At 50.1% G+C, this 27,530-nt stretch overlaps 1 long non-coding RNA gene across 1 annotated transcript; it reads left to right on the forward strand.

The window, feature by feature from the left end:
• Positions 1-17,689: 17,689 nt before the first annotated feature.
• LOC129007359 (uncharacterized) lies at positions 17,690-27,127 on the forward strand. The gene is made up of 3 exons (XR_008492306.1): positions 17,690-17,751; positions 19,249-19,450; positions 25,444-27,127. It is a non-coding gene; the product is annotated as an uncharacterized LOC129007359 (long non-coding RNA).
• The last annotated feature ends 403 nt before the right edge of the window (positions 27,128-27,530 follow it).

Raw genomic sequence — 27,530 nt, forward strand, 5'->3', positions numbered from 1 at the left:
TTATCAATCCGGAGTGTTTGACCCTGTTCACTCTCCCCTATCACAACTCCTTCTACCCTAAGCTTTTCATCACACCACATGGTGAATCAGTGATCGATAAATGCTAACTACTACTTTCTTCTAGTTTCTTTTATAAATATCAAGAAGAAAGTACTGATATCGTGCTTATTCTATGCCAGGCATGGTTCTTAGAACTTTACAGTATTTACTTAATCTTTATAACAATGCTTTCAGAAGCTAATACTTTTATCATCCCATTTTACAGATGAAGTTACTGAGGCACACAAAGTTACACAGCTAAGAAGCAGCAGAGCCAGGATTCAAATCTATGCAGGCTGGCCCCAGAGCCTGTGTTATATTAGTAATAGCTGCACAGGCAGAACTCTAATCCAAGTTGGGGGCATGAAACCAGACCTGCCAGCCTGTCCTGTCGGTCTCAAATCAAACACGAGCTGCCTCCTCTACACTTCCCAGACTCTCTGTCCCTGGGCTTCATGCTCTGCAGTGGCCAGTGCCATGTTCCTCCTAAGCCTTCTTCCTCCCAAGCTGCTCCAAGCAAGCAGGACTCACCCCATAAAGTGTGGGGCCACCTTGCCCAACTGAGCTAAGCCCTAAAATTGTGTCCCTAAGAATCACAGAAGGAGGAAGGGGAGAAGGAGAAGAAAGAGGAGGAAGGGAAGGGAGAAGATGGCCATGTCATAGACATAGACACCCAGGACATAGTCACCCAAGACAGTAGTCATAGAGACCCAGGACAGACAACCAAATGGTGTGAAGTCCCTTGAAATAAAACCCCAGGATTTATCTCCCGGCTCATGGTTGACTTGAGATTGCTAGAGAGAATTTGGGCTCCTCTGACATTTATTCCAAGTTTAGGACAGAAATATTAGAAATTAAGAGGGACCGGAGAATACAGGATTAAAAACAGTCCCCAACCTTTGGGAGCAAGTGTTTCATCCCAAAAGAAGCAAAAATGCAAAAACAATTCCAAGCTCCTTCTCACAGCTTTCTGTTTCTCTCATTTCCATCTGGGCCCCGACTCCCTGCGCCCCACCCTGCCCCCAAATACTCCAGCTATGCCTCTCCTGGTAAACACAGTCAAGCAGACAATTGGGGCAGCTTCCTGCTGTGTGTCAATGACAGTTCCTTAACCCTGCATGATATGGTGACTAAAACCCCTGCCTCCAGTGGACTCCCAGTGAGCCGGGGAGAAGCTGTGGACCCGGTCACTTCCATTCTGCCCCATGACTCTGATTCACTTTCTCCTCTGTCTTCATTCACCAAAATCTGTAAACCACTTTTCTCTTTTTTCCTTTCTTTAAAAAAAAATAAAGAAAGAAAAAACACTTTGTCTATCATTTCAGCAGGCAATATGGGGGGACCTGCCAAGTTGATAGCAATTCTTGGTGCTAATAAAGTGTCAATTAAGATTGATTGTGCTGCCGAGAGCTCTGAGAGGCTGGTGGTTTATGCTAATGTTTTAAAAGTCTATTTCATACGCCTTTATGTTGAGTCGTTTCATTAGGTTTATTAAGAGCCCAATTGATACATTTCTTGTTGACTCCAAATATTCCTGAGGTGATTAATTCTGAACAATGGGGTTAATTAGTCTGCAGACTTTGGAACACTTCTTCAGGCAGGAGCTTAAGAAACCAGTTTCCAGGGAATGTAATCTCCAAAAGAATTACATTCCTTTCTTCTAAAGGAATGGGGAAAAAAATTCTCCCTAGGGAAGAAAGGATGGCTGTGATCTCACAGAGAGTTAAATGAGTGTTAAACTCCAACGAGTCTCTGTGAGTTGTTTTTTTTTTTTTTTTTTTTTTTTTTAGTGTCTCTTTTTTCTACTTTCTGACTAGTAGGTAAATAGCTTGAATTTGGCATGTGGGTGTATCTGGGGACAGGACACATGGTCCCATAAGAAGAGTCCAGTCTGGAAAGCAGAAAATGGGGATTCTTTTTCCTGCCCCCTAAATAAATGCGTGACCCCCTCCCCACAGCAGAGCCTTTATTCCTTCATCTTGGGGCCTCATTCCTTCATCTGTAAAATGGGGACAATGACACCTGCCCTCCCCCAGCACACCAAGCTTCTGTGAGGTTGAGACGAGATCACACGTGTGAAAGCCCTTTGAGAATAAAACCATTTTCTTTTCTTTTTTTAACCTTTGACAGGGTAAAAAAAAAAGGGGACCCATTTTAGAAGTGGGCTTTTTTAAACTCTTTTTTTATATTATTATTCCCTCATGAAAGGGTTTCTTCTTGTAGCTGGGATTTTTCATCTCGTGTTAAAGAGAGAGAGAGAGGGAGAGAGAGAGTTTTAAAAATAGCTATTTTAATGAAAAGAGCCGCTCCCCTGAAGAACTGGGCAGCCCTTTCTGCAGGCTTTGCTGCCGAAACTCACCGTCCAAATTGATTTTTTTTCCCCTCTTCTTTAAAGGTAAATGATGAAATACTGTGGGTTTGAAAGGGCTGACATTTGGGGTAGCAATTAAACTCAGCCCCATCTAGCTGCGTGGCAGCTGGTGGTGGGCCGGCTCGTTATGGCGGAGAGGCAGGCAGAGGATTACACGGTGGGCAGAGCCGGCTCTCAGAAGAGCTCGGGCCGGCTGTCTGGAGCCAGGTAATTAGATTTAACAAGCTGGCCTGTCCCCTTCCTTCCCCACCCACTCAGGGCAGGGCAGCCAGGCCCTGGGGATCCACCTCACACCCCCTCGCCAGTGAGGCACCTCGTAAGTCCAGGATCCTAATCACCGCAGTGATGGACATGGGCGATATTAATGTTGAGTTGCTAATGACTATAACAGAGGCAGCAATAGTTAGCAATTCATGGCAGATGGAAATGGCAGGGCCCGCTGTATCATTAGAATCCGCCAAAGGGTGAGGAGCCTCCGACAGGGCATGGGATGGGATTGGAAATGTGCAGCTCAGCGGGTCTGGCCTGGGGTGTTTGACACACGTGGCCCTTCCCTGCCCTCATCATGTGCTTCCTCAAATACAGCTATAACAAGTCACACTTCCAGCATGTTCTTCTCAGACTCCTCCTCCAGGAGCTTTGTGATCTCCTCATGGAACCCTGAGGATCAGGGTGGCCTGGAGGGAGTTGCCTGTAGAGAGTGGGTTTCACAGCCCTGAGCTGGGCTGGGCATCTTTCTTTTGTTCTGCTCTCCGGTGACTCTGACACGCAGCCAGGACTGGGGACCTCCAATCTAGAGGCAGGCCCACAGTTCAGCTCAGTATCCAGACTTGAGGGGGGCACAACACCGAGCAGACCCCAGGATGTCTGTGTCATGAGCCGAAAGGGCCCGTGCTCACCCAGAGGCAAAAAGACATGAGGCAAAGACAACCCATCTGTCCACTATTATCTCTCAGCAATGCCTCCTCACTCAGAAGGCATCCAATCCTTCCCAGGGGCAGCAGGATCAAATCCAGTGCTTTAGCTGGGCATTCGAGGCCTCTGGAATTGGAGGAATCGGGAGCCATGGATCCCAGTTCTGAGCTGTCCAATTCGCTGTGGAGCACTAATGCCCCTGCCCCTCTCTGAGTCTTGGTTTGTTCATCTGTGAAAACAATGAGTTGGCCACATTGAGCTCTCCAGCCTCCCCGGCCTGAGATGCCAGAATTTCTGCAAATCTGCTCTCCCAAGGAACCTCATACATCAACCCACACGCCTCAATGCCCACCTCTAGGTGGCGCCCCCTCAGCCCGCCAACCTCCACATGAGCCTTACCCCTGGCATGAAATGCCTCCGTCTCTGCTTGTTGAAATCCTGACCCTCCTCCGGGCCCAACCAGCGGGCAGGCTTCTTCCACAAAGTCCTCCAGGGTGCCCCAGATAGAAGCACTGTCCTTGCCCTGGGTACCTGACTCGGCTGTCTTCCAGAATGTCAGAGTTGATGACTGGTGAGAATTGCCAGTCCCCAGTGTCAATGGCAATTGCAGAGCATCTGACGCTCCAGGGCTCCTTTCAGCCATGCTGTCATCGGTGGACCCAGCAGGGAATCACTTGGGCCACAGGCACCCATTGCACAATGGGACAATGATACCCCACAAGGTGAATGGGCTTGCCCAAGGTCATACAGTTACTAACTGTCACAGTCAAAACATGGTCAGACATTTGACTCTAATACCCTAAGTCCAGGAATCCCCTCTCACTGCCCAGGTGGTTCTAGATAGTATTAACTGGTCAGCTTAGCGGTCTTCACAGACTGTGGCCCCACCCCCAACACACATGCCATCAACAAGTTCTGCTCAGGTCCTTCCTCCTCAGGAAGTTCCTCAGGAATTCGTTCATCGTTGGACTTTGTCCCAGGTCTCTGAATGGCAGTTAAGACCCCTTGTCACTGAGAGGCATGAGGGACAAAAGTGCCTGGCTGGCCAGGTGCAATGGCTCACACCTGTAATCCTAGCACCTTGGGAGGACCGAGGCAGGCGGATCGCTTGGGGTCAGGAGTTTAAGACCAGCCTGGCCAACATGGTGAAACCCTGTCTCTACTAAAAATACAAAAATTAGCCAGGCATGGTGGTGGGCACCTGTAATCCCAGCTACTCAGGAGGCTGAGGCAGGAGAATCGCTTGAACCCGGGAGGCTGAGGTTGCAGTGAGCTGAGATTGCACCATTGCACTCCAGCCTGGGAGACAGAGACTCTGTCTCAAAAAAAAAAAAAAAAAAAGCTTACCAAGCAGGTGATCACCGACCTCACCAGCACCAGCAGTTTTCCAGAGAACAGATCATTGTGAACATACCCAGATTCCAGCCAGGTCAAGAAGCCACGTGGGCATGTGATGTGGAGAGCTGAGAAGGTCAGGCGAGAATGAGAGAGTTGAGGCAGAGAGAGACAAAGGGGGCCCAGGCAGGAAGATGGGGGGCCAAAAACACAAGTTCAGCCCATCCCACATGCTGGGTCCCTCACAGATGTACCCCTAATGCTCTTCACAGAGGGGAAGAGAAGATGGGGGCGGGGCAGAAACTTGCCAGTCTCTTAGAATCTATTATCTTCCCCACACTCCCTGCCCTAGGAGACACAGCTGGTCCAGCGAGAATAGAGATCCCATTTCAGAGGACTCCAGGAGATGGGGTGGGAATAAATGAAGTGGTGTTGCAGAACAGCCCCTAAAATAAATAAATTAAAATCAGAGGAATTAAAGATGGCCAGTTTCAATTCTCCCCAAGCCACCAGCACGTGTTCAATGAGTTGAACTCTCACTTCAAGCCCTTTCAAAGGAGGCTATTTCTCATTTTCTTATTTCCTAGTCAGTGATGTGGGAGTCTAATCACTGTTCTCTCAACTTCTCTATATCATCTGGGCAGGGAGGAGGATACTAATACTTAGAAATCATTTATATTTTTACTTTACAGCCAGGTCTTGCTCAACCTTGTGGGGTCAGGAAATGCAATCCTACATGTGTCCAGGGGTATTGAAGTAGAAAGATCCCTAGTGACGCAATACATAATGATTCATCTGATGGGAGATTGGGGAGAAAGAACGTACGAGGTGGATTGGCCCCTGAGACTACCCCCTGGGAGAGACCTGCCGTTGTCCAGTTCTGCTTGTTTCCAGATGCTAAGTGTGGAGAAGGAGGTCTTGGAGGCCCAGTTATGACCACACTTCCAAGGCACATTCTCCGTGACTGTGGCCAGGAATCCCCTCTCACTGTACAGATGGTTCTAGGTAGTATTAACTGGTATTGATAGTATTAATGGTAAAGTTGATACTTTGAACTCCATCTGCCCCATTCCTGTGTAACTGTTTAACTAAACAGCTGGGGGAGGGGGAGGCGAGTCAGAGTATGATTAATTATCACCCCAAACACTAAAATAAATAAAATTCACTCTCTTGTTTCCTTGTCCACTCAAGGTAAGACAGTAACAAACAAAACTTGAAGAAATGTCCTGTACTGATAAACACGGGTGGGAGATAGGAAAGGGAGAGAGACAGGATGGGAATAGAAAGATGCAGACTGATGTTGGATGAGAAGGGATGGGGTGGGGGAATCAGGCCAAATGGCAGAGGCTCCTCCGTGCAAAGCTAGATTCTCATCTCAGAACACACCCTCACAGCCCATGTCGCTGGCCAGATTGGCTACAACCAGGCAGCCCCTTCCCCGATTGCTCGGCAGGTGCCAGAGCCAGGAGAGAGGGAAGGAAGTGGATGGCTCTTCAGGAGGCTGGCACAGGTCCCAAGCAATCTGTTCCCAACTTCCTCCTGCGTGGGTGGTGGCAGCACGTCCCCAGCCGGCCCCCGCGCCTCTCACCAGCCATCAACGCACCCTCACTCTCTCCTTGTGTGTGTTGTCAAATCTTCCCAATATAGCAGCCTGGAGTCTGTCAACAGTTCTGTTCCGTGCTCACTTTCCCTCATCAAAGGATGCCAAGTCTGCTGCCCCCTCCCCAGTGGGTGCATCTCTCCTCGTGCCTCAACCTCAGCACTGGCAAGTGGAGACCCCTGCCATCTCCTGGGAAGAAGTTTGCTTGGAGAAGCCCTTCCAGCTTCCACGGTCTGGCTTACCTGGCACAGGATGGGACCTGTGCCAGGGTGTATTTGACTGATACTAAGGAAGAGGAATCCAGGAGACTTAATGATTAACTGGATTTGGGGCAGATGGGGAGTGGAGCTTGAGGGCAATGCTCAGATTTCTGACTTGAATGATTTGGGGGAGATGCATTTCACAGAGAGGGCAGACCCCAGAGAAGGAGCAGTTTGGGGGAATGGAGGAAGAGTTGACAGGTTGAGAGGTAGGGAGTGTGAGCTGCCTGCGGGCTTTCTAATGGGGATGTTCCAGATGCAGGTGCAGATTGGTGCTCAGGAGATAGACCTGAGTGTGCAGAAGGTGTCAAAGGCAGGATGCAATCATCCGCAGGAAAAGTCAATACACACCCATTTGCTCCAAGGGCATTCAACAACGGGGAATTCTCAGTGTGGCAGCCCCAGGGACTCACTTTACAGAGCTCCCTTGTGCACCCGGCAGTGTGCTGCAAGGCCTGGACCCCGGTGCCGCCTGCTGGATGACCTCCATCCCCAGATGTCTATGCTTGTGTCCCAGCAGCTGCCTTCTTTTTTTTCCTGTTCCAGCTGCCTCTGTTCCACCCTTCAGAGAACAGAGAGTGACCTGGTTTGGGCACCAGGAAACCTGAGTCCCAGTCCCAACTCTGCTGACTGACTTTCGGATTTCTAAACAAGTCACTGTCTCTCTCTCTCTCTCTCTCTCTGTCTCCTCAACAGTAAAATGGAACCTAAGGCTGGTAGGGTCAAACAAGGTGGTGCATTTGAATGCTTTACACATGTAAGGAATCTGGGTAAAAGCTGCCCAAAGGTCTGGCCAGGTCCCTCAGTCCTGTCTCCCCACGCTTCCCCAACCACCAGACTCGTAACAGATCCTGCACCCAGATGTGTGTGGCACCACTCTCCCCACCCTTTGTTGCCTCCTCCTCTGGGGGCTCCAGGACACTACTCGGGTCTCCTAAAATCTCCACAGACCGCCCTGCCACCCCCCCTCCCCCCGTCATCTTTGACTCACCAGATAACCCGGCAGGTCAGAAGACACCACTAATAATGTTCAGGTGGTGACATTTATTGCAATGCTAAGCAGCCCCTGCTTAGCTTTCAGGGCTATCAGGAAATGTCAGGCACACAGTGAATCGCTCTATACAATGCATCTTGCAGAACATTTGCAACAATCTCTTATTTTGCTGATTCTAATTGAGGCCTCACTGAGGTGCTCAGACCCCTCCTCTCCTCTCCTGCCCTTCAGCTCAGGCACTCTGTCATGATGACCCCTTCCTTGAGGCCAATTTCACCAAGGCAACCGGCAGAGAGGTGAATTTAAGATGGAGAGGCACAGCCAGGCGCCCAAAATCCCAGCATTTTGGGAGGCCGAGACGGGCAGATCACCTGAGGTCAGGAGAAACGCCTGGCCAACATGGTGAAATCTCGTCTCCACTAAAAATCCAAAAATTAGCCGGGCGTGGAGGCGCGCGCCCGTCATCCCAGCTACTCAGGAGGCTGAGGCAGGAGAATCGCTTGAACCCGGGAGGCAGAAGTTGCAGTGAGCCGAGATGGCACCACTGCACTCCAGCCTGGGTGACAGAGAGAGACTCCGTCTCAAAAAACAAACAAACAAAAAAGAGGAGAGACACGCTGCGGTCCTCCTAGGACACTGTCCCTTCATTTCAGGAAGAGTAGGGGTGGGTGAAGTTGCCACCCTGATTTCTGAAAGTCAGTTCACAAATCAGAGACATAGGCTGGTGCCGTTGTGCCGAAGGGAAGGTGTTGGACACCACCGCAGGCTGTGTTGATGTGAATGGCGCCCATCTATTTCCCACAGAGAGAGCCCTTCACCTGGAGAGTGCTCCGGATGCAGCCCCGGCTGCCAGTCAGAGGACGCCACCCCCAGCCACAGCGGAGAGCATGACTGCACTACGCTGAGACTATGGAAGGTCCTCCCCTGAGGTTTGTCCCATCAGAACTGAGGGAAAACAACAAATCTCAGAACATCTGAGCCAAAAGTTGCTGGTGGCAGTGGTTTCGGTTCCTGGAAGGAACCAATCTGCAGGCGGAAGGGATAAATCCAACACAGAGAGAGGAGGGAGATGGTTCTGATAGGGTTGGAGTCCCTGGTTGCAACTGTTCCTGAAACCCGGGCTCCGTGAGCCATAGTCTTCTTTTTGCTTTGTCTGGTTCAAATTGAGTCTCTGTCACTTGGAACCACCATGTTGTCACACTGTTACCGACATGTTCTCTCCACCGGCCTTCTGGAAACAGTTCCCACGTCTTTGCTGTCTAATCCAGGCCAGTCCAGAAAGTGTGGCCTGGAGATCTGGGGCAGAGCAGACCCAGTGGCCACGCGCTTCCGCCCAGGGCCCCTCACTGCAGCTGCAGCACCACCCGCCCTCTCTGCCAGCCCCTCGTGATTCCTGCTCTGCTGCCCTCTGCTGCCCCCAACTGGCCACAGGCATCACTGCGCTCAACTCCTCCCGCCCAGCATGGGTTGGGGCCTTTATCACAGGGACTCGAATCAGGAAGCAGAAGAAGCCGCAGGTCCGAAGAGAAGCAGCCTCTCCCAACTCCAGTCCCAGGTAAAAAAAATGTATCTCTGGAAATGGGAACTCGAGAAAATCTTTACTATTACTTAAACACTCTTGTCTTCCCTGGGGGCGCGAATACTCATAATGTACAATGGGAGTTGCTGCTGCAGATATTTTCTTCCAAGTGTGGACTCTAGGCAGGGTTCCCAGGAGGCTGGAGCAGTGGGAGAGAAAGACGGAGCACGGAGGAGAGAGCCTAGAGAGTTTAATAGAGAAACTAAGTCAATAAAACAAGAGGATCTTTGGGGACAGCATAGTAATTCGGGATGTAAAAGAGCCGACGAAGAAGTAGGATTGAGCCCCAAAGAGCAGCGCAGCCTCTCTGGGCTCATATTTTCCATAAATACTATGCGAGGAAAGAACCATTTATGTGTTTATAGTTTCCAGGATACTTTAGCACATAATATTGCATTTGATTTCACACCACCTGAGATAGTCGAGATGTGTGTTCCCTCCAAATCTCATGTGCAAATGTGACTCCCAATGCTGGAGGTGGGGCCTAGTGGGAGATGTTTGAGTCACGGGGGTGGATTCCTCATGAGTGGCCTGGCGCCCGCCCACAGTAAGGAGTGAGTTCTCACTCTGTTAGTTATCGCGAGATCTGACTGTTAAGAAGAGCCTGGCACCTCCTCCTCTTTCTCTTGCTCCCTCCCTGTCCAGCCAACGGACTTGCTCCCCCTTCACCTTCTGCCATGAGTAAAAGCTTCCTGAGGCCTCACCAGAAGATGATGCGGGCGCCATGCTTGTACAGAGTGCAGAACCACAAGCCAAACAAACCTCTTTGCTCTATAAATTATCCCGTCTTGGGTATTCCTTTATAGTGACACAAAACGGACAAACGCACCTCCCAATATGGTAATACTGTAGTATTGACACTTTTTTTTCTCTCACAAGGAAATAGATATTGTGGGAGATTTAGTGGCTTGGCTGAGGCGTATTTTTTACAAACAGCGGAGCCTAAACTCAAGCCCAAGTCCAACTCCAAGTCAGGGGCTCTCTGCCTCCACGTGGGTGAGGCTGTATTGTACATTGATCTAGCCATGCAGGCTACAGTCACACCACCCTGAATGTGCCTGATCTCATCTGATCTAACCATACAAAGTGAAAGCACAGGCTTCTCCAGCGTCAGGGAACCAGGGTGCAAAATTTGGCCCTCCTATTTACAAGCTGTGTGCCTTTGGACAAGTTACTTAACTACTCTAAGTCTCCCACATGGGTGTGTCTCATGGGGTTGTTTTAAAAAGCAAACATTAGTATATGTGCATCACCTGAGCCAGGGCATGACACATAATAGGTACAATTATGATGGTCACAAGACTTACCACGTGCATATTTCCCAACGCAATTCTCCCATAATGTTTAGTCTGATTTTGTGTTTTCCTAGTAAATTCAAATTCAGCCCCATTTCATTATTTCAACTGTAGGAGGGAAGACCCCATGGACACCTCATCACCAAAGCAAGTTGGTTGCTTTAATCCTTATTCTACGAATGGGAAACTGAAGCTCAGAGAAGGTAAGTCAATTCTTCGTGGTCACACAGATAATACATGGTAGAACCAGGATATGAACCCAGTTTTTTCTGACTTTCAAGCCCCCACTCTTTCCAAATCCCTGTGGTCTGTGGCAATGGGAAGAATTACGGAGGAAAGTAAGGAAACAGGGACCAGTTTGGATGCTGTTGCAGTGGTCCAGATGAGAGATGACGGTGGCATGCTAGCAGAGATGGCCAGAAAGGGGTAGATTGAGGCTATGTTTAGGAATACAGCTTGCAGGCCTGACTGATGGATTAACCTGCTGAAGGGTTTTTGGCTTGAGTGACTAAGTGAGTAATGATGCTGTTTTCTGAAATGGAAAGACCAGAGAAGAAACACATTTCAGGGAGGGCATAATCAAAGACCTTGTTAAGTTCAGGTGCCTGTTAGTCACCCAAGTAGAGTTTTTGGATCGATAGCTGGGTAAATGCATCTGGATCTCAGTGGCGAGGGCAAGACAGGCAATATCTGCAGAGAGATGACACTTAAAGCCAGTGGATTCCATGAGATCACTTGAGAGGGAATGAATACAGAGAAGAGGTCAGGGACTGAGCCCCTGGGCCCTCCAACATTTGGAGATCCAAGGTCGGGGGGTACCAGTGAGCTGGAATGTGGTATCCTAGAGGCCCAGAGGAGTCAATATGTCAGGAAGGAAAGAGTGGACAGCTCTGTTCAATGTCCATTAGAGGCTGTGTGAGGGGAGGACCTAGAAGTGGCCAGTGGAGTCTGGCCTTATGACCTTCATTAAGGCAGATACTATGTGCAGCACCCACTGAGCCTCACCTCATCCCCATTTTCACCCCATTCTTTGACCTTTTATGTACTCTTTGAGGCTAGGCCATCCCTCTTGCTACTGTTTTTAAGACTGAAAAAACATTTCCATTTTAACTCTCCTTCATGCCGTTATTCAGCAAATAAACATTATGCAAATAAACATGTAGGTCCTATGTCGGTCACTGGGGACACGGCCATAAGATGTGGCCTTGACCTTGACACTGAGAACTTTAAAGGGAGAACAGATATGTCAGCAGTTCCTTACAGTAGATTCTGGTCATGTTCTGGTAGAAAAACATCCTGGCGACTCTGGGAACACAGAGGAAGGCCAGGGAGAGCTTCACAGAGGAGGTGATACTTGGTCTTGGCCTTGAGGGATGAATAGGAGTTCAGCCAGCGGGCAACAGGGTTCCCTTTGCCCTGACAGAGGGAATGGAGGCACAAGAGAGCAGTGATTGGGAAACTGTGCTTCATTGGGCAGCTGGAGCAAAGAGTAAATGTAAAGGGCATGGAAAGGCACAGGGCCCAAGTCTTTAGGGACCTTAAGCATGAGGCTAAAAAACTTGGACTTTGTAGGCCAACATTTCCTCCAAAATTACCTCTAACCTTAAATCCCAAGTTTGCTATGCAAAATCAATAAATCCCAGGGTGAAATACACAGGGCCTGCTGCAGAGGAGACCCTTCCTCCTGGAGATGCACTGTGTTCATTAGCATTTAAAAGGCCAGACAAACACTACAGGAGAAAGAAAAGAAAAGAAGAGAAGAGGAAAAGAAAAGAAAAGACAAGAAAAGAGACAAAGAGGGAAAGAAGGAAGGAAGGAAGGGAGAGAGGGAGGGAAGGAAGGAAAAAAGGAAGGAAAGAAGGAAAAAAGGAAGGAAGGGAGGGAGGGAAGGAAGGAAGGAAAGGAAGGAAAGAAGGAAAAAAGGAAGGAAGGGAGGGAGGGAGGGAAGGAAGAAAGGAAAAAGGAAGGAGGGAAGGAAGAAAGGACAGAAGGAAGGAAGGAAGGAAGGAAAGGAGGGAAGGAATTTACCTTCTGATTTTCCAAACGTACATCCCATGTGACCCTTGGTCATGGAATGCATACTGGCATCCCCACACAAGTAATATTGCCCAGTCACACAGTGGGAAAAGTTGTGCCAGGGCTGGGGATCATTCACAATTTAAGCAGGAGAGTGGCTCCCCTGGAGGCAGGACAGTGGCAAGATGGCCATTAAAGGGCCTCATTAGCCCTGGAACCCATAGATGGGGACCAAGTTCATCCCTTTACCCAGGGACTAAGAACACCTTCATTTATTTCTTCAGCAAATATCTAGTGAGCACCTTCTCTGGCCAGCTGTGCTGATGCCGGCAGTACAGTGCAGAAAAAACTCCGGCACAATCTCTGCCTCATGGTGCTTTCTGGCTTACAGACGCTATTACTATTCACATAATCGCAGAGATTGAGATTTGGAGGAAAATACACAGTTCTATAAGAAAGGAACCTGGCATCCAGGATGGTTTTCCTTAGTAAGCTATGCCTGGGCTAAGATCTGAAGGATGAGCAGGAGTAGGCAAAGAGGAGAGGTGTTGGGGGAATGACATTCTGAGCACCATGTGCAAGGGCCCTGAGGCAGAAAGGAAAATACTGCAGCTATAACACAAAAGGGAGAGCCAGAAATGGTTGCCTCCTGATCACTTAGCAACTTTGGTTCACAGTCTTATCTATGACTGTGTATGTCTGGCCACACATTAGAAATCAAGTGCCCCCAGTATCTGAGATTTGAATGTTCTAGAAAGAACATCCAGAAGGATAGCCAGAGGAACAGCAGTCTGCACTGGCATTTTCTGCTTAACAAAGGAGAGAGTGAGGAGTGGAGAGGGCTTCCAGAGACCTAGCAGATTAGCTCAGCTGCTTCAAATTCAGCTCTCCGAGGCCAAGCGTCCGTTCCCTTGTGAGTGCCTGGCTTTGCATAAAAAACCTCCTTTCTCGGAAGGGGCCTAGCCAAGCACTGTGCTAGGTGCCTCCCACACATAAACTCAAGTTGCCAGGCACCAGATGTCCCTACATGATCCGGTCCTAAGGCTCACCCTTCATGTAATATTTGAGTAAAACGGTCCCCGCAAGCATCCCACATATGGTGGGAAATCCGGGAGCCCCAACAAGCCCTGAAGAGACATGTTTCTCCTTAATATCATTCACATCCAGTTTCTCCTTTGGCTGAGTCTCTGTCTCACTGGGATCTTGCCTCCTGTCAGTAGAACCTTGATTAACTGTTACTTTCCTGGGGCGGAGGCCATGCCGTTCTTGTTAACCATTGTTGCTCTGGTCCACAGAAAAAAAAGCCCAGTGCATGGTAAAAATGGTGACAATAGCTCACATTTGTTTTACTTTTACAAATAAAAATCGCTGTTCTAAGGGCATTAGACACAGTAACTTATTTATTCCTAGTCTCATTCCTATGTGGAAGGGTTATTTTTAGTTCCATTATATGGATAAGTGTAACTGTGGCTCGGGGAGGGGATGTCACCTGCCCGGGTTCACACCGCTTGTAAATAGCAGGAGCAAGATTTAAACTCAGGTTTTTGGCTCCAAAGCTTGCATTCGTCGTCTCTATTGCCTCAATGAATACGTGTTCCGTAACTATTTGTTGAGTGAATGAACAATCCCTTCTTTGGGGTGGAAGCCTGGCCTTCCTCCCCTGGACACCTTAGGGCAGTCCCTTGGTCAGAGCTTGCTGCAAGAATCCATTTTGCACACAAGTATAGCAAGGATGGTGGTCTGGCTTTACAGCTCAGGACTGAGAAATCTGTCCAAGCTGGGGAGAGTTCTAAGAGGCAGTCATTCTGTGACAGTTGGCAGCTTGATGGGACATGGCTGGAAGGGTTGATGACTCTGGAAATCAGAGCAAGACTATGCAACCCCACCCCACCCTCACCCCCACCTCTGTGGGCTCCAGGGCAATTGCTAGGTTCTTCTCACTTTGGCGATGTGCATTTGTTGGTGGGCACCATGTCCAAGCCAAGTTAAATGAATTCTCGTCAGCATCCTGTGTGTGGGTGTATGTACAGGAGGAGGGGGGAGGTAAAGAGAGAGGGGAGAGATAGATGGGAGTATGATACATTTCAGATTTTTAAAAATCAAAATCAGTTAAAATCGAAATAATACTTTGGTGCCTAAAGGGGATAAACTTCAATTATCTTGAATCTTTCCTTCTGAGCAAAGCCCATTGCTGATAATGCTAAATAAATGAGGTGTTACCATATTAATGTTGTCAACAATAACAAACATTTGCATAGCATTGTTCAGGCTACAAGACATTCATTCATTCCTTCACTGGTCACTGTGTCAGATAGGAATGCTTACAGCTGCAAGCGTCTGCATAGGAACTAGAAGTGGCTCAAACTTAGTGGACATTTGTTGTTAATTAACTAAAAATTTCATGGTAGGAGTTCCCAGGGCTGATTTGGCAGCCCAGTGTATTACAGTATCATTGAGGATCCATGCTCTTCTCTTTCTCTCCTGCCATCCTCAGATGATGGTGTTCTTTCCACTTGTGGTTGCCAGTTGGTTACTTCGTCACCAAACCCCTCACTCTCCTTAACAATCTTGACAGCAGGAAGGAAGCTTCAAGAGCAAGCGTGCTCTCCTCACACACCTCCTTTCTTTGATCAGGGATGGAAATCTGTCCCAGAATGCCCAGTAGACTTTTCCTTATATTCCATTGGCTAGAACTGGGTCACACACCCACCCACCCCACCCATACCAGTCACCACAAAGGGACACAGGGTTGCCATGACTTTTCCAGAGCCATCAGGCACAATTGTCATCTGGCCTGAATTGGGGCGCTGCTAGCAAGAATGAAGGCAGAATGGCCATCGGATTGGTTGCATTCATTCATTCCACAAACATCTTTCCCATGCCCTATTCTTTTATTTTTTTTTTTTATTTTTTTTTTTTTTTGAGACGGAGTCTCACTCTATCGCCCAGTCTGGAGTGCAGTGGCGCAATCTCAGCTTACTGCAAGCTCCGCCTGCCGGGTTCATGCCATTCTCCTGCCTCAGCCTCCCAAGTAGCTGGGACTACAGGCACCGGCCACCACACCCAGCTAATTTTATGTATTTTTAGTACAGACGGGGTTTCACTGTGTTAGCCAGGATGGTCTCGATCTCCTGACCTCGTGATCTGCCAGCCTCGCCTCCCAAAGTGCTGGGATTACAGGCGTGAGCCACCGCACCTGGCCCTCCCATGCCCTATTCTAGGTGTAAAGGATATGCAAATGATTAAGATGGAGTTCCAGTGACATCTGTGCTATATTATCTCCATCTTACGGATAAAGAAACTGGCTCAGATCGCTGAATCCGCTTGCCTGAAGCCCCTTCCAATGAAGGATTCCATTCCAAAGCCCTTGCTCCTTCCACCATGAGTTGCCTTTTTGATTGCACAAATCTACCTAGAGTTACCCTGAGTGGCATGGCCTGTGTCCTCCCTAGAAAGATGCTAACAGGATTGTGTTTTATGCCTTGGCCCTTTGCTGGCAGGTGCTGTTCTGCCCAACCTGAGATTTATGGAGTTCTAGGATGCTCCCACAGGATGCAGATGGAAGATGTCCCCTCTCTAACAACCAGGCAGGCTCCCTGCAGATGGGCCCCAGATGGTGGCATTATCTGAGCAGTGGGATGGAGCCAGGAGAGGGGTGCTGAGAGAGGTGGGCCAGGCTTGGTCAGCCAAGTGTTCAGTGGAGAGTGTGGCTCAGGCTGGAGGGATGGTGCCTGGTAGGTTCAGAGCTGCTGGCCTGTGACAGGTTTGGCTGAGGTTGGCACTGTTGCCCCAATCCTGGCACTTATTACTTCACATGGATCGGTGCCTAGTAGGGAGTGGTGCAGACCCTGAGCTCACTGGAGCCTCTGATTGATGCTGAGCCCAGAGTCAGGAATATGAGGGCTCCTGGCTGGGTTATCACCGTTGTGCTGTGACCATGCCTGCAGACCTGAGATGAGGCAGGCTCAGGGGGCACTCTCCTGGAAGCCCATTGTGGCTCTCTCCCATTGGTTCTCCTCACGAAGTAATAGGAGTAATGGCTAAAAATATGGACTCTGGAGCTGGACTTTCTGGGTCTGCCTCCTGGCCTCACCAGTGGTTAACTGTGTAACCTTAGGCAGGTTGCTTAACCTCTCTGGTTTCAATCTGTAAAACAAGACTAATAACGGTGCCAACCTCATTGGATTGTTTTGAAGCTTAAATAAGAAAGATCACATGTGTAAAATGCTTTGAACAATACAGGCATGTAATGAGTATCAGCCGAGATGATTATTACACCAATGCCTTGACACTGTACAAACCTCACTAGCTTGTATAACCCAAATGCCAGCTGGGTGCCTCCATGTTCTTGCATTTGAGTTACGACTTGGGGGAACTTTCCAATCTCTATGACTTGGAGGAGACCCATCCCCTCCCTGGGATTGCTATGAGATCTGGGAGACTTGAGGTCTCTGGTTCGCATCCCTTTACTCTGAGTCCACCTGGGTTAAGAATTCAGCTGCTACTTCATTGGTTTTTACAACAAATCCGGTCTCACCAAGCATTCAGGATGTGCCCACACTTGAGTGGTGGTGGGAGTGGGGTGTCGTGGGAGGGTCCCTCAGTGCACGGTGCTCTCTCACTGCTCCTTCCCCCATTGTTTCCCCTCCTGCTTTCCAACCCTTCCCCATCTGTCCCCCTCCTCCCTCCACTAAGCAGAGGAACGTCTCCCTGAGCCACACCAGTAGCTACCATTTATCAAGCACTTGTTATGGGCCAGGAGCTGTTCTAGGTACTTTATAGAATCACTGTGTTTAAACCTCATGAGACATCTGCAAGTATGAGCTTTTGCTATCCCCATTTTGGGGACCAGGGAAGAGGCCACACAGCCAGGAAGCAGCAGATACAGGGTTCAGTCCAGGCAGTGTGGTCTCCGAGCCTGGCATTCTACAATCTACTGCACTCTTTGGCTTCTTCTGTAACCTTAGCTTCAGGCACGGAGGCTAAACTTACATCTACATGAGTTTATGAAAAATCTTTTCCCAACAAACATGTAATCTCTGCTTAAGGGCAATTCCTGCTCTAATCTGTTCCTTCTGTGTTTGTCTCTCTGTGCACACAGGGAGACAGAAAAGTGTGGAAGAAAAAAGGTGGACTTTGATGCTGCTCAGGTTGGAATTTCAGGCTTGGCTCTTCACCTCTCTGAGGCTGTTTTCTCTCCTGTAAAATGGGTTAATAACAGTACACAAGGCATTGTGATGGTCAAAAGAGTTATGACATACATGCCTGGGTCAGTGGGTGGTCAGTAATGGGTGCCCATTATCATCAGTATCTCTCCCCCCAGCTCCCAGCATGGGGCCTTCCACAGGTAACATCAGAAAGACCTTGTTAGGTTGCATTTCTAAGTCTTCTGGGCTGGCTTCTGGTGCAGTTTTTCCGTGGTCCACCCTGTTCATCTTCCTGCCTCCAGCGGGATTCTCTCCCACCTCGAAGCCCCCTCTTCCCTTCTGTACCATCTCTAGCAGTAGAGGGTCCCCTCTTTCCAGTGTCTCATAACCCCCCGTAAAGCTGGTCCAAGAGCAGAATTCATCCAGGCTGGTAGGAGACAAGACTGAGTGACTGGGTGTGCCTCCCACTCACCTGCCTTGCTGGCAGTGACAGCCTCACCCAGCCTAGAGAGCACCTGGCCTGAGACAGGCCGAGAGAGGGCCAGGCTGCACTCTTCTCAGGGTGCAGTGGGTCCGGGCTCCACTTGGCTGGGACCTGTGCTGGGGGTTGGAAAAGAAGTTTCTCCTGGGAGGGGGGTGTGAGTAGCAGGAGACCTCCTGTGCCCACAGCCTGTCCAGTTCCCACTGCAATCCCTGAAGTCGCAGAGCCAGATGGGGGCAAGGATCAGGTGCCCCAGGCTCCAGGGCCAGCCCCGTGCAGCTGGGCTGAGGGATCCTGGGCAGGTCCCTTCACTATCTGTGCTTCCTTATCCTCTGCACAAAAGGGCTTGGGGACAGCTCCACCATGATGGTGCCTTGGACTCGGATCAGTGTGAAACTGTTTGGCTGGGGATACCCTGCATCCTGCGTGGACACACCCTCTAAAGCGGAGGTGGGAAGCTTGGTTGATCTGGCCTCTGTGACTTCTGTGTAGGAGAAGAGAACCCTCATTTCAGACCACAGACAGCTTTGAGCCTCCCTACAGTGGGGCCATCGAGCCACTCAGCCCCTGAAGAGCCCGTGTATCTGTGTTGATGTGTGTTTGCATGTGTGTATGTATGTGTCTGTGCTGTATGCATGTGTATGTGTCTATGTTTGCTTGTGTGCATGTGTATCTCTGGTTTTCTCTGTGTGTGTCTACGTTTGCATGCGTGTGTGTGCCTCTGTGTGTATATGTATATCTTTCTATGTGTGTGCGCATGCGTATGTATATGTATACCTCTCTCACTGTGTGCGTGCATGCGAGTGTATTTGTGCTGCTTGTGTGCTAAGCTATAAGTGCTCTTCCCGCTCCCCCACCTCCCTGGAAACCAGCCCCTCCTCTGGTGCACTGCAGGCCATGTCTTCCCTGTCTTCTCTGCATAGAGTGTAAAAACCCACGTTTTTTGTGTCTCAGTCACTTCTAATGGCAGGAATGGACTTCAGCAGATGAGTCGCCTTCAGGGTTGCAGCCTTCTTATGTTCCAGCCTTCCCCTTTCTCTGTGTCTCCCCCTCACCTGTCTTATCCTCTCCACTTCCCCTTCACGGGGCCTCTGACTCTCTCTCTTGCCCTTCTTTCCCAGCCCCTGTCTCTGCCTTCCTCCTTTTGTCTCTCCTCTCTCCGTCTCTCCCTTCCTTGCACTGCATCTCTCCCTGTCTCTGTCTCCCCCATCTCCAGCACCAGCTGACAGCTGATCCTCTGGGAGGCGTGAAGATGGAGTTGGCAGCTGAGGAGCTGTGAGGGTGCCGAGCCAGGCACGGAGTGGAGCTGCTCCACATTCAGGATGGGCGATGGCGGCTTCCAGGAAGGCAGAGGAGCCTCTCAGAGGGCAGGAAGAGGAAGAGGAGGCAGAGCTGCCAGGAAGAACTGTGGGGTCAGGGTCAGTTATCCCCAGGAGGGGACCAAGGTCTTCAGGGAGGTGGAGACGGGGTGGATGGGGGATGCGGTTCTGAGGGTGGCACGTGTATGTGTGCATGAAGCCTGGAAGCTCCTAGACAGGAGAAGCCTGCTATTCTGAGTCTTGTCCCTGACTCCCCCCAACCCAACATGTGCCTGGCACTGACACATGAAACCCTAGCCGATGGCATGGGAGCCCATTTCCTGGGAGCTCTGGGGCAGCAGACCGGGAGAGAGCTGCTAGTCTGGGAGCAGAAGATGCCCAGCATGCATCACTGCACCATCAATTATGCTGAGGGCTGCGGAGGAGAACCGGGAGGCAGAAAGCAGGAGTGAGATCTGAGGGCTTCTTGCTCTTCAGTGCCCTGACCATGCTGCACAGCAATAAAAGTGGCCTGAAGGACAAGGACTCAGAGTCACCTTGTGCTCTTCAGAGAGCTCACAGCTCACAGAAGCAGGCTATTTTGTTTTCAGAAACCAATTCTCCTAGAAAGAACACACAAAGTGAGAAACTCCTATTCATCCTTCAAAGCCCACCTCAGATGTTACCTTGTCACAGGAAGCCCTTCATGACTCTCCACCTACAGGGACTCTCTTCCACAGCATGTCTCTACCTCGGACCTGTTTTTTTCATGACACCGAGCCCACCACTTGGTAATATTTGTATATCTGCGTGTCTTCCTCATGAGACTTAGAGCTCCTTGAGGGTGGGGCAAATATCTGATCTATTTCTCTAATGTCTAACATGAGGCAGACCTAGAGTGGGTTTCTGAGTCAGACACACAGATCCTCAGATGACGGACTGGGCTAGAGAAATAGGGTTGGGCAGGAAAAGATGCTTCAAGTCCAGGGACCTATTCTGAATGTCCCAGGGAGGGGCAGGGTGATGGAGTAAGTGTAGCTGCCCCTCCTGAGAATCAGGACACCACATTTTAATGGGCCATTTGGTGAGCACTATGGACTGAGGCCATATGATACTGTTTTCCCTGGGACCCCAGGGCAGAGAACAATATGGAGGTGAGGGGAGGTGGTGGGAACTCCACTCTGAAGGAGAGACATGGCCTGGCCCTGACCCAGAGACCTTCAGTCTGAGGAGAATGAGCATGGCTCTATCCCTCGAATTGGAGGGAGCACGTGCCTGTAGAGACGGTGTCTCCTCACTCTATAGGCTGGTTTGTCACAATCCAGGTAACATCTGTCTGTCTGTCCTGTAGGTAACGTCTATCTGTCTATCCTGTCTCTCATTCAGTCTTAGAGCAATTCCTCCACTCCCCATCCTGTGTCTAATGAACCTGACATTCAGAGAAAATGTCTTTGGTAAAGGTTACAAGAGGGAGGTGGCATTCTTGCTGACAGCACCTGTCCTTCCTGCGCCAGCACTCCCTCCTTCAAGACAAAGTGCCAGGACTACGTCCCTCAGAACCCACACCTGCCCCACCAGTCACCACCTCCAAGCCTCCCAGTCTTCATAAACCCTCTCACCTGGAAAGACACCGTGCATGCTATTCATTCTCCCTGCTGGCCATGGAAGTTGCAGGGATGACTCAGATCCGGCCCTACCTGGAAGGGTGCTAGGGTAGGCATATCCTAGGAGCAGCCAAGCTGAAATCCTAGCTTCAGGGTATATCTGTAGCGGGAGGTAAGAGATAAGGCCAGCAAGAGAGGCAGAACCTAGGTGGTGAAAATCACATACTCCAGCCTCAGAAGCTTGGCCTTGATCCTGAGGACACTGGTGAGTCATGAAAGGGTGTGGGCAGGGAGATGTTCACATTTGTGCTTTGGGAAGATCCCTCTGGCCGCAGGATGAAGGATGGATGCAGATGGAGGCAAGAGATGACCGTGGCCTGGTCTAGGGTGGTGGATGGATTGGAGAGAGTTTTTTGGCCATGGGAGAGGAAGTGGTGGAAGATGGGGTGCAAGTTTTAGCCCTGGTGGCTCAGCGGAAGGTGATGGTGTTTACTGAGATGGGAGGAGCAGGTTGGAAAAAAGATGATGAGTTGATTTTGAATATGTTGAGTTTGCTTGGGAGACGGAGATGTCCAGTGGACAGTTGGAAAGAGGATCTGGAGCTCAAGATGGAAGTCTGTGCAGGGGAGGTGGACTTGGAAGGGCCTGTGCTGCAGTTGGTAATTGAAGCTGTGGTGCGGACGTGGTGTGGACACGGTTTCAGAGGGATGATAGGAGACCGAGCAGGGGGGAGGGCCCAGGACAGCGCCATCAGGGATGCCGGTATTGAGAGGCAGGGCATGAAGAGGAGGTCATGCTGGAGTCTGAAAGGGAGCGGTCAGAGAGGACTTCAAGGGGAGAGTGGTCACCAGAGCCACCTACTCGTCAACCCTCAAAGGAAGCCTTGCCATTCTTGTTTCACAGGTGTAACGGCAAAATAATTTGCAGTACAACTGGGAGTCAAATCTGGCTCTATCAGATTCCAAAGGCCAGACTCTTGGCTACGCTTACACTTCTACCTACAGAGGCTGGTCACCCACAGGACATCCATGTTCAGTTCTCAATCCAGGGGTGCCCTTGGGGAGGGAGGGCTTAAGGAGGCCTGTCCCACTAGGCATGAGCTCTGTGTTAGTTATACTGCTCTTAACCGTGTGCCTGGGGAGGTCCCAACCATTCTCCCCTCAACCTTACTCTCAAGTTAACTCCATATGACCTGTCTTCTACCTCAGATTCTCTGCTTAGCCCCCACGATTCCCAAAAGTTGAATACCAACTTAATAATTGCTAATATTTCCATGGCACAACCTACATTCTAGCTTCTCTCTATACATTAGTCTTCCGGCAACCCTTGAGATAGACAGCATTATCTCTGTTTTATAGATGGGGAAACTGAGGCATTGAGTATTTAAGTACTTTGCCCAAGCTCACACAGCTGGCAGATGGCAGAGCTGGGATTCAAACCTAGGCAGCTTGTGCTCTTCACTTCTCTAAGCCCTTCCTCTTGGCTCATGGCCATCTCTTCTTCAGATCCTATTTCCTACTGTGAATCTAGTGAGTACTCAACAACATAAGGCTAGGCAGTGCCTGCCACTCGTGGATGATGGGAATGAGGGTGGTGATGGTGGAGACACTTAGGATGGCACCCTGCCTGTTGTCTCTGAAGATCACGCCTCTCTCTGATTCCCCTTATGGTTCAGCTGCAGACTTTGATGGTAGGAATGAATTTGCCTGGAGCCATCAGCACTTGGAACCTTGTGTTTCAAGGATGTTAAAGGGGGCAGTTTCAACAACTTGTTGTCAGACAGACTTGGTTCAAGTCTATGGGAACTTGGACACATGACTTAAAACTATCCATGCCTCTAGTTACTCTTCAGTAAAATGGCCACAACAAGAGCAGCCCCATTCCCCCTGCACACAGGATGGGGGAGAAGGAGGTGATTATAAATGGCAAAGCTTTGTGCATTCGTACACTTAACCCAAGCCCTACTCCCAGGCCCCACGGAGCAGTTGGGAGTGTGTGGATATTCCATTAGGAAGACCAGAGTTTGAATCTTGGCTTTTGTTACTCCCTCTCTGCCTCCCTTGGCCTCAGTTACCTAATTTATAAAGTGGGAGTAATAATAGTGTCTACCTCATGGTATACAGAAGCAACTGCTTTTTTTCAAACCACAACTGTGTACACACCCTTTGTCTTTTGGGAAAGAGGCATAATTTTTCTCCAGGGTGGATTGTTCTTTGTTTAGCAACATGCCTTGATGGCTGTTTTTAGAGGGAAAATTGCCTCCCCTCCTCCAAAAGCATGGACTCAGCAGGCTTGGCAAGATAGCAACCCTGCCTGCTCCACTGGAACAGATGCTGCTGGTGCCCTTGTGCCCCTGCCCTCCATGCTCAGCCTCTGCGAGGTTCTGAACCCCTCCAAATGAGAGCTTTCTCAGGGCCTGCCTGAGATGCAGGTTGGACCTGCCAGGGAGTCACTGCCACTGGGAGCAGCCTTCAGCCAATAGCAGACGGAAGTTGGAGGCTAAACAGTTTCTTTGACCCTCAGGTGGGCCAACTCTGAGGTGTGTTCCACACCATCTCACATAGGTCCCAGTGAAATGGAGACCCTGTTGCCCACAGTGATGGCTCATCAGCACTCTGTATTGGCTCAATTCCCCTTCCCCTTCCCATACTCCTTCCCCTTCCCCTTTCCATACCCCTTCCCCTTCCCATACCCCTTCCCCTTCCCACACCCCTTCCCCTTCCCACACCCCTTCCCCTTCCCATACCCTTTCCCCTTCCCATACCCCTTCCCCTTCCCATATCCCTTCCCCTTCCCCTTCCCATACTCCTTCCCCTTCCCCTTCCCATACCCTTTCCCCTTCCCATACTCCTTCCCCTTCCCATACTCCTTCCCCTTCCCATACTCCTTCCCCTTCCCATACTCCTTCCCCTTCCCACACCCCTTCCCCTTCCCATACTCCTTCCCCTTCCCCTTCCCATACCCCTTTCCCTTCCCACATCCCTTCCCCTTCCCACACCCCTTCCCCTTCCCATACTCCTTCCCCTTCCCATACTCCTTCCCCTTCCCATACTCCTTCCCCTTCCCATACTCCTTCCCCTTCCCATACTCCTTCCCCTTCCCACATCCCTTCCCCTTCCCACACCCCTTCCCCTTCCCACACCCCTTCCCTTTCCCATACCCCTTCCCCTTCACACACCTCTTCCCCTTCCCACACCCCTTCCCCTTCCCACGCCCCTTCCCCTTCCCATACCCCTTCCTCTTCACACACCTCTTCCCCTTCCCACACCTCTTCCCCTTCCCACACCCCTTCCCTTCCCCATGCCCCTTTCCCTTCCCCTACTCCTTCCCCTTCCCATTTCCCTTCCCCTTCCCATACTCCTTCCCCTTCCCCTTTCCCTTCCCATACCCCTTCCACTTCCCACATCCCTTCCCCTTCCCACACCCCTTCCCCTTCCTATACTCCTTCCCCTTCCCATATCCTTTCCCGTTCCCATGCCCCTTCCCCTTCCCCTTCCCACACCCCTTCTCCTTCCCATGTCCTTTCCCCTTCCCATACTCCTTCCCCTTCCCCTTCCCATATCCCTTTCCACTTCCCACACCCTTTTCCCTTCCCACATCCCTTCCCCTTCCCACACCCCTTTCCCTTCCCACACCCCTTCCCCTTCCCATACCCCTTCCCCTTCCCACATCCTTTCCCCTTCCCATACCCCTTCCCACACCCCTTCCCCTTCCCATGTCCCTTCCCCTTCCCATACCCCTTCCCCTTCCCATACCCTTTCCCCTTCCCACACCCCTTCCCCTTCCCATACTCCTTCCACTTCTCCTTCCCATACTCCTTTCCTTTCCCCTTCCCATATCCTCTCCCCTTCCCATGCCCCTTCCCTTTCCCATATCCCTTTCCACTTCCCACACCCCTTCCCCTTCCCATATCCCTTCCCCTTCCCATACCCCTTCCCATACCCCTTCCCCTTCCCACACCCCTTCCCCTTCCCACATCCTTTCCCCTTCCCATACCCCTTCCCCTTCCCCTTCCCACACCCCTTCCCATATCCCTTCCCATATTTCCCACACCCCTTCCCCCTTTCCCTTTCCACACCCCTTCCCCCTCCCATACCCCTTCCCTAACCCCTTTCCCTTCCACTTCCCCTTCCCATATCCCTTCTCCTTCCCCTTCCCATACCCCTTCCCATATCCCTTCCCATACTCCTTTCCCTTCCCATATCCTTTCCCCTTCCCATACCCCTTCCCATATCCCTTCCTTTATGAAGAAACATAAGTCTCTTCAGGGCTTGTCGGGGCTCCTGCCCTCCCCTCCCCTCCCCTCCCCTCCTCCCTGTCCTCCCCTCCCCTCCCTTCCCCGCCCCTTTTTCTCCTTCCTTTTCCCTTTCTTTTCCCTCCCTTCCCCTCTCCTCCCCTTTTCTCTTCCTTTCCTTTCCCTCCCCTTCCCTTCTGTCTTCCCTGTTCCTTTACTCATGCTTCCTGGGAGCACCTCCAAAAAAATGACTTGCACTCATATCCTTACCTCAGGTCTCCTTCTTGGTGAACTCAGCTGAAGACATCCAAGATGATGAGAGTCTCCCCGAGATACAGGAGAAGAGATGCAAGAAGGGCTTTGAGAGACCAGGAGTCTGAGCAACATTGTGGAAACTGATAGGCTTGAAGATGAGACATGGCCAATGAACATTACCAGGAATGGCTGAGGCTCAAGAGTGTGGGTTTGATTTTAAGTCATGTGCTGGCCTGTGTAACCACTCTCATTATCCTCAAACCTCCAGTGAAACTCACTCATCTGGGACAGCGTTGTGCTCCTGGGAGCTTTGGGGAATCAGAGAGGCTGCAGAGTTTTTTGGGTTAGCTCAGGGTTAGCTCAGGATAGCTTATCTATCAAGAGAATCAGATAGATAGATGTATTTCTAACACATACGAATACGTTCTAACAGGAGAACTTATACCTTCTTCACCTGCCAGGGAGAAGCCCAGAGGAGTGGCTATACCCCAGACTAGAGAGGCCAGAGGTGGCTTCCCAGTGGTCCAAGCTGGGGCTAAAAATGTTAGTGTGTACTTTAATTTCCTGGGGCTGTCTTAATAAACTGCCCCAAACTGGGTGGCTTACAAGAGATATTTAGTCTGTTACCACTCTGGAAACCAGAAATCTGAAGTCAAGGTGTCAGCAGGACTGTGCTCCCCCGAAAGCTCTAGGAGATGAGAGGCCTCTCCCAGCCCCTGGTGGCTGTTGACCTTCTTTATGATTGCATCACCCCAATCTCCACCTTCGTCTTCATGTGGCCTTCTCCCCTCCTCTGTATGTCTGTGTCTTCTTCTGTCTCTTATAAAGACATTGATCAGATTTTAAGTCTGTCCAGGGCAATCCAATATGATCAATCTCATCTTAAGATCTGTAACTTAATGACATATAAAAAGACGTTTTCCAAATAAGGTCACGTTCACAAGTTCTGGGGGGCAGGATGTAGACATTTCTTTTTAGAGACCACCATTCAACCCACACAGTGGGGGTCTGCCAGGCAAAGAGAAGCAGGATGTGAGCTCCCATGATAGAACCCCCAGCAGACAATGAGAAGGGCCATGTGAGAGGGGATGCTGGGCAGAGAGGAGCTTGCCTGGCCTGGGCAGAGACAACATAGAGGCAACAACCTGAAGTGTCAGGACTCAGAGAAGACACTGGGTGTTGGCACCAAAGTCCACAGGGAACCCCGGACCAGACCAGTTATGAGAGGTAGGCACTGGGGAGGGCTGCAACTTAGTGGGCACATGAGTGCTCAGAGTATGTCTTTGGACACTAAGGTTGCCAGTTGAATTCTAGACTCCTCTCCTTCCCCAACACCTGGAATGGGATTGGACCTCTGCTTTTGTGACAGTCCTGCCTGTCTCCCTGGCACTGAGCCTTGATGTCTAACTAATACCATGGAAGCCTGGTGGCTCTGACCCGCCCTGCCCCAGGCAGCTCTCCAAGCGTCCACAGAGCTCTCCCCTCCTCAGCATCTACCAGGCACCAGCTCCACAGGTATCCACATCCCAAACAGTTTTTTCCAGCCACCCCTGCCAGTTCTTTTAAAATGGGTACATGCTTGCATTTGACATGTTTATTTATAAAGTATATTTCTGTATCACTGCACTAATGTTTTACATGTATTGTAAAACATGATTAAAATTAGATTTAAATTGATAAGATAAAGATAAAATATTTTAAATCATTTTATTGTACATAGTTATTAATATTAATGGTTCAAAGCATTTTTGTTCTCACTAAAAGATTAAATGAAGATCAGGCATGGTGACTCACGCCTATAATCTCAGTACTTTGGGAGGCCGAGGTGGGTGGATCACCTGAGGTCAGGAGTTCGACATCACCCTGGCCAACATGGTGAAACCCCACTTCTACTAAAAATACAAAAATTCCTGGGCATGGTGCTGGGTGCCTGTAACCTCAGCTACTCGGGAGGCAGAGGCAGGAGAGTTGCTTGAACCCGGGAGGCTGAGATTGCATTTAGCCGAGATTGCACCATTGCACTCCAGCCTGGCCGACAAGAGAAAAACTCCATCTCAAAATAAATAAATAAATAATAAAAATTTTAAAAAGATTACATGGGAACCAT

The sequence above is a fragment of the Pongo pygmaeus genome, chromosome 1, assembly GCF_028885625.2.
Source record: "Pongo pygmaeus isolate AG05252 chromosome 1, NHGRI_mPonPyg2-v2.0_pri, whole genome shotgun sequence".
Lineage (NCBI taxonomy): Eukaryota > Metazoa > Chordata > Mammalia > Primates > Hominidae > Pongo > Pongo pygmaeus.